The sequence below is a fragment of the Lipotes vexillifer genome, unplaced genomic scaffold (genome assembly GCF_000442215.2).
Source record: "Lipotes vexillifer unplaced genomic scaffold, Lipotes_vexillifer_v1.1 scaffold39, whole genome shotgun sequence".
Classification (NCBI taxonomy): domain Eukaryota; kingdom Metazoa; phylum Chordata; class Mammalia; order Artiodactyla; family Lipotidae; genus Lipotes; species Lipotes vexillifer.
In genome coordinates this window covers 3,359,131-3,369,789 of record NW_006787038.1, presented here as the reverse complement: position 1 = coordinate 3,369,789, position 10,659 = coordinate 3,359,131, and positions in this window count along the sequence as shown.

The following is a 10,659-nucleotide window of genomic DNA, read 5'->3' as shown; positions in this document are numbered from 1 at the left end:
GCCTGCGTGTCCGGAGCCTGTGCTCCGCAACGGGAGAGGCCACAACAGTGAGAGGCCCACGTACTGCAAAAAAAAAAAAGAAAAAAAAGAAAGAAGCTCCTTAAAGAAAGGGACTGGGGGGCCTCCCTGGTGGCGCAGTGGTTGAGAGTCCGCCTGCAGATGCAGGGGACGCGGGTTCGTGCCCCGGTCCGGGAGGATCCCACATGTCGTGGAGCAGCTAGGCCCGTGAGCCATGGCCGCTGAGCCTGCGCGTCCGGAGCCTGCGCTCCACGAGAGAGGCCACAACAGTGAGAAGCCCGCGTACCGCAAAAAAAAAAAAAAAAAAGAAAGAAAGGGACTGGGTCTGCCTTGCGCACCACTGAGAAAAAAGACTACTGCTGTGGCCCACATTTCCTCTGCACTCACCTCCCCTCTGCACTAATAATCTCCCCTCCGTACTCACCCCTCCTTTCTGCACTCAGCTGTCCCCTTTGCACTCACCCCTCACCCCTGCACCCCCTCTGCACTCGCCCTGTATGTACTCACCCTGCAGGTACTCACTGCAAGTACCTGTGACCCTGAGGACTTGCTTGGCAGGGAAGCATGCTTGGTCTGCTCAAGGGTTAGACTGGGAGCGCCAGGTAGCTAAGGCCCCTGGGGGCACCCCTCAGGCCTCACTTTTGATCACTGGGAGCTGAGGGTCAATGCGGGGCTCCTGGAACAACTGTGCATACTCTCTCCAATCCCAGCCACCCAGTGGGGTGACTTGCTCATTGTTGCTCTCAAATCCCCTCCCTTCCCTTCCTAGTTTCACTCCCCACTCCCCGACGGGGCTTCCTGGGATCGTGTCCCTAAAACCCCCTTGCTCACATCTTAGGCTCTGCTTGGGGGGTGAGAAGGGGCCTGGATCCAACCTAGGACAACCACTGAGTGCCCAGGACGGTGCCTGGCTCACAGCCAAATAAGGCCTTTTTGTAGGAATCCATGGATTCACGCATCTACACTCCCTGCCACGAAGAGGCCGCCAGTGAACTTTGGTTGGAGTGAGAACCATTGATCCTGTCGTTCATCCACCCCAACTGCTACCACGTGCCCGTGCACACACACTCAGAGTCTCTGCCGTGGTCACCGCCAGCCCCTCCCCCTGGTCAGAGGAAGCCAACGAGGAGCCCAGGTCCCTGTGGCCCACTGGGGAGCCTTGGCACCGGACACAGCAGCAGGGGCGGTGCCGTGGAGCAGGGCCCTTGTGTTCTTGGAAGTGGCCTTGGGTCCACCCACAGTGTCCCATGGTCATAGGGGCTTCATCCTCACCCAGAGGCTCCTAAAATATGGGCAGCCCAGTGGTCCCTGTGCTAATGAACTGGGGCTAATCAGCTGCGTGTGTGTGTGTGTGTGTGTGTGTGTGTGTGTGTGTGTGTGTTTAGCTTCCATGAGTGTACGTGTACCTATGTTTTTTTGCTTCCATGTGTATTTGTGTGTGCACGGCGGCTTCTGTCATTATGCCCCTAATGGAAATACTGCCACGGATCGCAACTCTCAATTAGCTCCCGGGGCGATCGCTGTGACAGCCAGTTACAGAACAGCAAGGCCTAAAGGAATGAATTAATTTGTAGTACACGGCAGTTAGAATCACCGTGTTAGCCACAGACTCAACAGCCAGAGACCCTGAATAGAGGAGCTGAGACCACTGGTCACCAGTGGGGACCCGGGAGGCGCCTCCCCTGGGGGCCTGACCTGGGAAGGAGATCAGAGGAACCTCGGAGACCTTTGCTGAGCTCAGGGCTATGCAGCCTATCAACCACTTTAGGGCTGTACCACCCACCCACGGGGGCAGAGGGCTCTGGCTGGCACACAGCCAGACCAGAGGCCCAGGGTTCCAGGAGCTGCGAGAGGGGGGTGAAGCCTCTTCTCTTTCTCTGCAAACAGGACCTTCTATTGTCGCATTTTGGCTGGAGTGGAGTCAGGACTCTTCAAGGATGGAGTCTTTGGTCAGCGGGGTGGGGGGAAGCCCTAGGGCACATGCGAAGGACAGAAGCCTCCCTCTCCCCTCCCCAAGTATCACTTAAGATTCTTTCTTTCTTTTTTTATTATTAATTGAGGTGACATTCATATAACATACAATTGACCATTTTAAAATGTACAATCCAGCGGCATGTAGTGCATTCACAGTGTTGTGCAACTACCACCTCATTCCAGCTACGAAACGTTCATCACCCCAGAAGGACATCTTATCCTTTAAGTAATCACTCCCCATTCTCCCCTTCCCCCAGCCCCTGGCAGCCACAAATTTACTTTCTGATTCCATAGATTTGCCTATTCTGGATATTTCATATAAAAGGAATCATATAATATATGACATTTTATGTCTGTCAGTATGTCAGAGCTATGGGAAAAGACAGACAGACACACACACACACACCCCTGAAACACTTATCTTTATTATATGTGATGCACTCTGCCATCATCTATTTTATTCCTTTTCATTAAAAAAAAAAATGTGGATCAACTACCCCTGAATTGATTTTATGGTCCACACATGGGTTGTGACCCACAGTTTGGAAAGCACTAGTGAATCCAAAGCAGAGCCTCAGGGACCCCAAGGGCTTGTCCTAGCTGAGCAGGGCACACTCCCTCTTCTAGGCCCTGAAGGCCTCCAAGGTTTCTTTAAAGACAACTCACTATGCATTTATCTATAAGCTAAGTTGTCTGTCCAGCCTGTCTGAACTTAAGGAACCAAGCTCAAGATGATCTTCCCTGCTTGTGTGCACAGATGCTCATGGCCATGTGGTCTGAAGCAAATAACTTCAGGCTCCACGGGAAGCCTTGGGGTTTGGTATTTGTGATGTTTTTTCTGATGTGTCAACTTGGCTAGGCTATAGTCCCAAGTTACTCCATAGAACACTAATCTAGGCTTTGCTGTGACGATATTGTGTAGACGTGATTAAACTCCATAATCAGTTGACTTTAAGAGAGATTAACCTTGGAAATTCCCTGGTGGTCCAGTGGTTAAGACTCCACACTTCCACTGCAGGAGGCATGGGTTAGATCCCTGGTCAAGAAACTAAGATCCCACATGCCATGTGGTGTGGAAAGGAAAAAAAAAAAAGAGAGAGAGAGAGAGAGAGAGAGAGAGGGAGAGAGAGAGATTAGCCTTGAAAATCTGGATGGGTCTGGTTTTTGTTTCTTAAGTTCTCTCAGACTATTTATGTTCTTATTTATTATCCATGTTATTTTCATTTTCAACTTGTTGTATTTACTTTTTTTTTAAATTAAAGATTCAACAACATACACAGGCACACTTATATGAAAAGTAAACTACAGACCGTCATACGAGAAGCATAGACACTAAAGGATTAGCAAAAGTTTTGTCCAGAGAACCAGATGAAGAGGCAGTCTAGACCAGGAGTCAGCAAGCTACAGCTTTATCCTGCTCTTTGTAAATAAAGTTTTATTGGAACACAGCCACACCATCGGTTTACCTATCATCTATGGCTGTTTTGCCCTACTCCACAGAGTGGGGTAGTAGCAACAGAGACTCCGTGGCTCACACAGCCTAAGATATTTAATATCTGGATTTTTACGGAGAAGTTTGCCAACGCACAGTTTAGATGAACAAATGCTGAGAACCCAAACCAACGAATTTACTGAAATAGACGGGAAACTTGATGCCTGTTAATTCAGGCTCCCACGCAGGACTACTTAGAATGGCCTTGCTTCTTCCATGTGGGTTAGCTTGTGAAATCAACATGTAAAGGAAAAATCACATACAGTCAAACTTATCCTGGAAGGTCCCCTGAAAGTTGTTATGTCAGAGACTGATCGATTTCTCACTAAGTCTAGCGCAGTCAGTTTACCAGCATGTATAAACCCATGATGAGCGTTTCAACATTTATACATGTAAGGTGCAAGGAACTACTATAGGCAGCATCACCAGCTCTGAGACCTGTGGGCTCAAATCTGCAGTGTAATCAACTGCAATTCTGAAACCAAATCACATATGTGCTGGCAATGTTTACAGGAAATAAATGATTAAAAACCCTAGACTAGCATTCCCCAGAAGGTCTCTCATTTGGAAAATTGCAAAAGGAAATTGAAGAGAAGTGGGAAATATTTGCCAACATGAAAACTAGAAAAAAACCCTCTTAAACATGTGTTGAAAGAGACTTTATATTTTATATCTATATCCATGTCAATTACCTCAATTATTAGTGAGTGCAATAAACACCATCTAAGTATGAGTGATTAAAAAACTGATTTGAAGAAACATTCCAAATATCTTTGAAATGCTATGATGTGGTTAATGCAAAAATGAGATACTATTTCATACCCATTGGACTGGCGAAATATAAATTGGATTACCCTAAGTGATGACCAAGATATGAAGAGCTGAGACTGCTTACACATTGCTGGTGGGAGTAAAGTTAATAAACCCACCTCGAAGAGCGATTTGGGAGTAACAAGTAAAGGTGAGATGTGTACATCCAGCCACCTAGCAATTCAGCTTCTGGATAGATACCCTAAAGCAGCAATTCTCAAAGTATAATCCCAGACCTCTAGGGATCTTTGAGCTGCTGCCAGGGGATCTGCAAGGTCAAAACTTTTTTCAGAATAATATTAAGATGTTATTTGTCTCTTTTGCTGTGTTAACATTTGCACTGATGGTACAAAAGCCATGGTGGATGAGACTGCTGATACCTTAGCATGAATCAATGCAGTGGGCCCAAACCACACCAGCTATCATTGCATTCTGCACTGCCATGCACTTTGTAGGGGGAAAACAGTTTCACTAAAGAATGTTCTACTTAGAGCAGTAAAAATTTTAATTTTAAAAAATCTTGATCCCAGAGTCCTTGCCTTTTTAAAATTCTGTGTGATGAAATGGGAATTGCACATAAAGCCCTTCTGCTGAATACACAAGTACAGTTGTCTGGAGGAAAAACACACCTGCAACTATTTTGAGTCGAAAGATGAGCTAGCCAGTTTTTTCATGGAACACTATTTTTCCTTTAAAGAACAACTCACACACTACAGTTTTTTGGGGAATCCCCTGGCGATCCAGTGGTTAGGACTCAATGTTTTCACTGCTCAGGCCCTGGGTTCAATCCCTGGTTGGGGAACTAAGACCCTGCAAGCTGCGTGGCATGGCCCAAAAAAACAAAAACAAACAAAAAAACTATGTTTATTCAGGCTTGGCTATTTGGCAGATAGTTTCTCAGAAATAAAGTGAGCTCCTCACATTAAGGATAAATTTTTGAACTTTTAAATTTATTGCCAATGTCAAAATTTGAACTTTTAAATTTTAGGAAACTTATGTCTGTCACCATGAGTGTGACAGCTTCCCACACTTAAAGACTTTTGTGATAAGATCAGAGGTGATATTAACGGATTCTTGCTATTGTATGACGAAGTGTCAACATCTGGAAGATCTATAGACTTGGTGAACCAATATTTTCCAAATGATCAACGTATTATGCTACAAAGATCATGAGTAAAAGGTCTACTCAGAGTACAAGATAGATAATTGCCTTTTAATGTACAAAGAGTTAACTGGTATGGTTTCAGATTTCACATTGCAACTGATCTTAAGAAATGATGCTTGTTGAGTTTTGGTGTATTTTCAAACAATATCCACAATTATCTGAAAAGGCTACTAAATTACTCCTCCCTTTTCTGTAACTATGTATCTATGTGAGGCCAAATTTCCTTTATAGACTTCAACCAAAACCATGTAGTACAACAGATATTAGATTTGTAAAAAATGAAAAACAGTGCTACTCATCTTACTATATTTATTTTGAAAAACATTATTTCCCATAAAAATATGTTATCTATATTAACATGTAATGATTTACTATTGTTTTAAATTAATTAATGAGTACCTATTTTTTAAATTCTCAGTTTTAATTTCTAAACTGGTAGCTCTGATACTTGTTAATAGATATAACACTCTTACACAAAAGCTCTTAGGGTCCTCAATAATTGTTAAGACTATAAAGGACTCCTGAGATCAAAAAGTTTGAGAAGTGCTCCCCTAGAAATAAAACTCTCCCACAAATACACAAGGAAATCTGTATAAGGAAGTTCATGTGTTGCTGTCAGAAATAGCAGAAAAATTGGAAAGAAACGGAATGTCCTTCAGTTGGAAAATAGATAAATTGTAGTTCAGTGATTTAATGTCAGTTAGTTGAAATCAATGAATTAATGAAATCAATGAATCCATATATATATATATATAAAAAAATATGAAAAAATCCATATATTTATAAACATGAAAAAATCACAAGGTTTAAAAAGCAAGTTGCAAGAGACTATCAAAACAATTTGATACTATTTGTAATTTTTAATTGTAAGACAAAATTGTTTATGGAGGCATATGTATAGTAAAGATAGTAAAAACGTGCTTAGGGATGATTTACATCACCTTCAATATACTGATTTTTTTGACTACAAGTAGGAGAGAAAAGGTAAGAGAGCAAGGTTTATACTATATCTATAACATTACAACATTTCTTAAAAACTAAAAGTTCTAAAGCGAAAAAGTTAACATTAGGTACCTAAGAATTTGTATTGTTTTCTATAATATTCTGTATGTTTCAGATATGTCATAATTGAAAACAAAACATTTTTCTTCATTTCAATAAATGATTTATTTCGAAATAGAAATATAGACTTTTTTTTGTTGTTCGGTAAGTGTGCTTCTCCTCACTCCCACTGAATCTCTGTTGAATGTGTGCTTGAAGATTACCAGCATAACCTGTGTTAATTCTAACTTGGCCTGGGGAGCCCTCACGTTTTTGTCTGGCCTTGTGCTTGGGTATAGGGAGAATTTTCACTTTCTCTGTATAGTTTTAACTTTTTACTACAATAATGTTTTATCAGGAAAAAATTAAATACATTTCCATTGTGAAATAGCACAAAACTATGTCCTTCTGTTTTCACATTTTAAATAATATTGAGACCATGCTCTTCACCCCGCTTTAAACTGCTTTACAGTGATCAGTGTAAACTGATTTTTCTCATTTCACCTTTAATCATTTTCTATGTATTTTCATGGCTGCCTAATATTCCATCTTACAAAGTGCCGTACATTTTGAAAAAAATCACTGATTTTTAGTCACTTTGGCTGCTTCCAGCTTTTTGCCATTATAAACAATGTTGTGATGCATCCCCTTATACGTAATCTCTTTTTACTTTTGATTAGGAAGGAGCTCAGAACGTGCCATTCCACAATATGCCTCTCTGGCATATTGACTATTTTGAGTTAAAGGCACTTGAAAAAGAGCAAATGTAAGGAAAACTCTTGACCTTCCTTCTTTTTCTTCAAAGCAGGAGATGAAACTCCCACATGAAAGATGTTCTCCCTCTACCAAGGAAAGTAACATTCTTATCACCGAGGACAAAAAGTTGAGACCAAGAAAATTCTATACAACCAGACCCTGTTAAAATATTTCTTCTTTGTTCAACCTAATATAAAAGCAAGGAGGTTTTGCCATTTCTTTGGGTCTTCCGTCCTTATGAAGGCTCCCATGTCACATAAAATGATTACTAAGTAACATTGTATTCTTTTCTCTCTGTTGATCAGTCTTATGTCAATTTAATTCTCATGCTCAGGCAAAAGGACCCCTAGAGAGTTAAGGTAAAAGTTTGCCTCTCCCATGATTTTCTGAAATCTTAGCTGTGTCACTTCTCTTTGGCAGAGAATTTAGCCTTTCTGAGCCCCAGGCAGAATTGGAATGATTCCTAACCAGGGAAGATTTTGTCCCTTGGGGGACATTTGGCAATGTCTGGAGACATTTTGAGGTTGTCATATCTGGAGGAGGGAGAGGTTGCTGCAGGCGTCTAGTGGGAAGAGGTCAGGGATGCTGCTAAACGTCCTACGCTACACAAGACAACCCCGGAACAGAGAATTATCCGACCCCAAACGTCAATAGCACCGAGGCTGAGAAACCCTGGAATAGAATGATCACTAGTGTCCCTTCGGCCCTGAAAATCACTGGGGGCTTCTGGAGGGCCTCACTGACTGGCTAGGGCTGGAGGAAGTGTTGTCTCACTTTGAAGCCCTCGAAGGGGATGCGTCAGAGCACAGGAGGTGTTTCCAAGCCGCTGAGAGTCCTCCAATCCCTGCAGGGCTTGTTAAAGGTTTACGCCCCACCGTAGAGATTTCAGGGTGGGGCCCAAGGATCTGTGACTTTAACAAGTGCCCCACTTGAGTCTAGTTACGGGTGGGTGGTTCCCACGGTCCAGACTATCAGAATCTCCCAGGGGCTTCCTAAGCAAGGTTGGAGTGGAGTCCAGGAATCCGGGTGGTTTGTTGTTTGTTTGAAACTCCAAAAAGGATTCTAAGGAAATCATCTTGGAAGTTTACATCTTCAGCTTTGGGGAATATCTGTGGGAGCACACATTCATTCATTCATCATTCATTTATTCATATTCAGGGATTAAAGAGATGCTTAGACACAGTGTCTGCCTTGACTCAGGATTAGTAGGGAAGGACCCATTAGCAACTCATTAACAATTCAACTGCCTGCGAACAAGGCGGGAACAAAATTCTTGGAGAGCTCGGAGGAGGGAGGGACCCACTGTGCCTGAGGGCTCCATGGAGGAGGCAGACTTTTGCAGTGGGTCTTCTTAGAGGATGAGAAGGGAACTATAGGGAGGAAACCGCACCCTCGACCATAGGAACAGTTGAAGGAGGCCCCTTGGCACAAGAGGCAACAGGAACAAAATGAGAATGGGGAGGAATGTGCCCCTTCTGGACTTAACACTCGACACAGCTGCATTGTTTTTTTAAAGGAACATTTATTTATTTATTTTTGGCTGCGTTGGGTGTTTGTTGCTGTGCGCCGGCTTTCTCTAGTTGCAGCGAGCCGGGGCTACTCTTCGTTGTGGTGCACGGGCTTCTCATTGCGGTGGCTTCTCCTGTGGCGGAGCACGGGCTCTAGGCTCGCAGGCTTCAGTAGTTGTGGCGCGTGGGCTCTAGAGTGCGGGCTCAGTAGTTGTGGCGCACAGGCTTAGTTGCTCCGCGGCACTTGGGATCTTCCCGGACCAGGGCTCGAACCCTTGTCCCCTGCGTTGGCAGGCGGATTCTTAACCACTGCGCCACCAGGGAAGTCCCACGGCTGCATTTTTAAGCAAATCGGAAACTGGGCAGTACGAACCATATGAGTTAAGTTTCGCTTGTCCAAAATTTGAAATAATGCAGCTTTTAACTTTATTTCTATAGGAAAATTAGTCTTGAATAATATGAGTTTGAAATTAGGAGAGGCTTTCCAGGAATGCATCTCTCCTTAAAAACTGGCCTACCTGGAATTGAGCACCTGCTGCGTGCCAGGACCTGTGCTCGGAGGTCCAGAGAGGCAGAGGCCCAGCCCCCACCTTGAGGAGCTCACGGCCAGGTGCCCATGCCCTCCCCACCCCGTGACAACCTTTCATCTGAGTCGGGCCAGTGGAGGGCCACACGGAAGGGAAGGGCCAGGAGCCCAGCCAAGGGGCAGGCTGGGATCAGGCGGGAAGGGCGGCAGATTATCTGGGGAACCACAGGGGCATTTTAAGGAGGATTCCCAGGGCAGAGAACAGGCACTGGGCAGAAGAGTTGGAGTGAGCATGGGCTGGAAGCCTCCCCTTCCCACCACACAGACACCACTGCTCTTCTCTGAGCTCGACTCTTGGTCGCTTAATTCATCAGTAAATATTTTCTGAGCGCCTACTCTCTATCGGGCGCTGTTCTATGCACCAGGGACATATCAGTGAACAAAACAGGCCAAAGTTCCTGTCCTCGTGGAGCTTACATTCTGGTAAGTGGAGACAGATCGTTACAAGTCCAAGATCGTTCTGTTCACCAGGCCAATAAATCAATAAATCAGAGACGAGGTGCTGAGGCAAGGAATACGATTTTATTCGGAAAGCCTGCAGACCGAGAAGATAGCAGACTAAAGTCTCAAAATAACCATTTTATCGGGGCTTGGATGCCAGTTTCTTTTATAGCACAGAGAGGGGAAGGAGATGAGGAAGTAAAGTAAAAAGGCCATAAGTTTTGCAAATATCCCCTGGAATGTCCAGCCTCGGGGAAGGGATGTGTTAATTTCTTCTTTCTTATAGCCATCCACAGGTGGACAGGGTCGGGATGTTTGCCTGAACAAAGGCACTTTGGTTTTACATTCAGGCAGAGGGGCAGGGTTCCCCGAGGCAGGCCATTGTGTATAGACAGTATCCTTTTAGAGAACAAAAGCAGCGGAAAGCAAAGGTTAAAGTAAAAGAAACAGATCCAACACGTAGTCAGATTTGTCTTCCTGCTACAAGATCGTAGGCAAAATAAACACAATTTACAAAGCGTGCGGAAGGTTGTTAGCGCACCGGGGGAGAGTGCAGACGGCACGATGAATGCTGGATAGGGGTGTCTGTGTGCACACTTAGGCGCACAAATTTTAAAAGACGGTCAGGGAAGGCCTCACTGAGGATACAGCGTTTGAGCGTTTCCTTTGAATCTCACGTAACGGTCTCAAGTCTCATGTACACGTGTACCTTGGCAGTGGGAGCACCTTGCCAGCAAGGTTATACACCCCTCTAAGGGGCAGAAACCACTTCGCTTGTCTCTAATCTTGTCCACAGGGCCAAGCATAGAGTTGGCCCCTCGTGGATATTCAAAACTACTTTTTGGATAAATGAATGAAAAAGAAATGA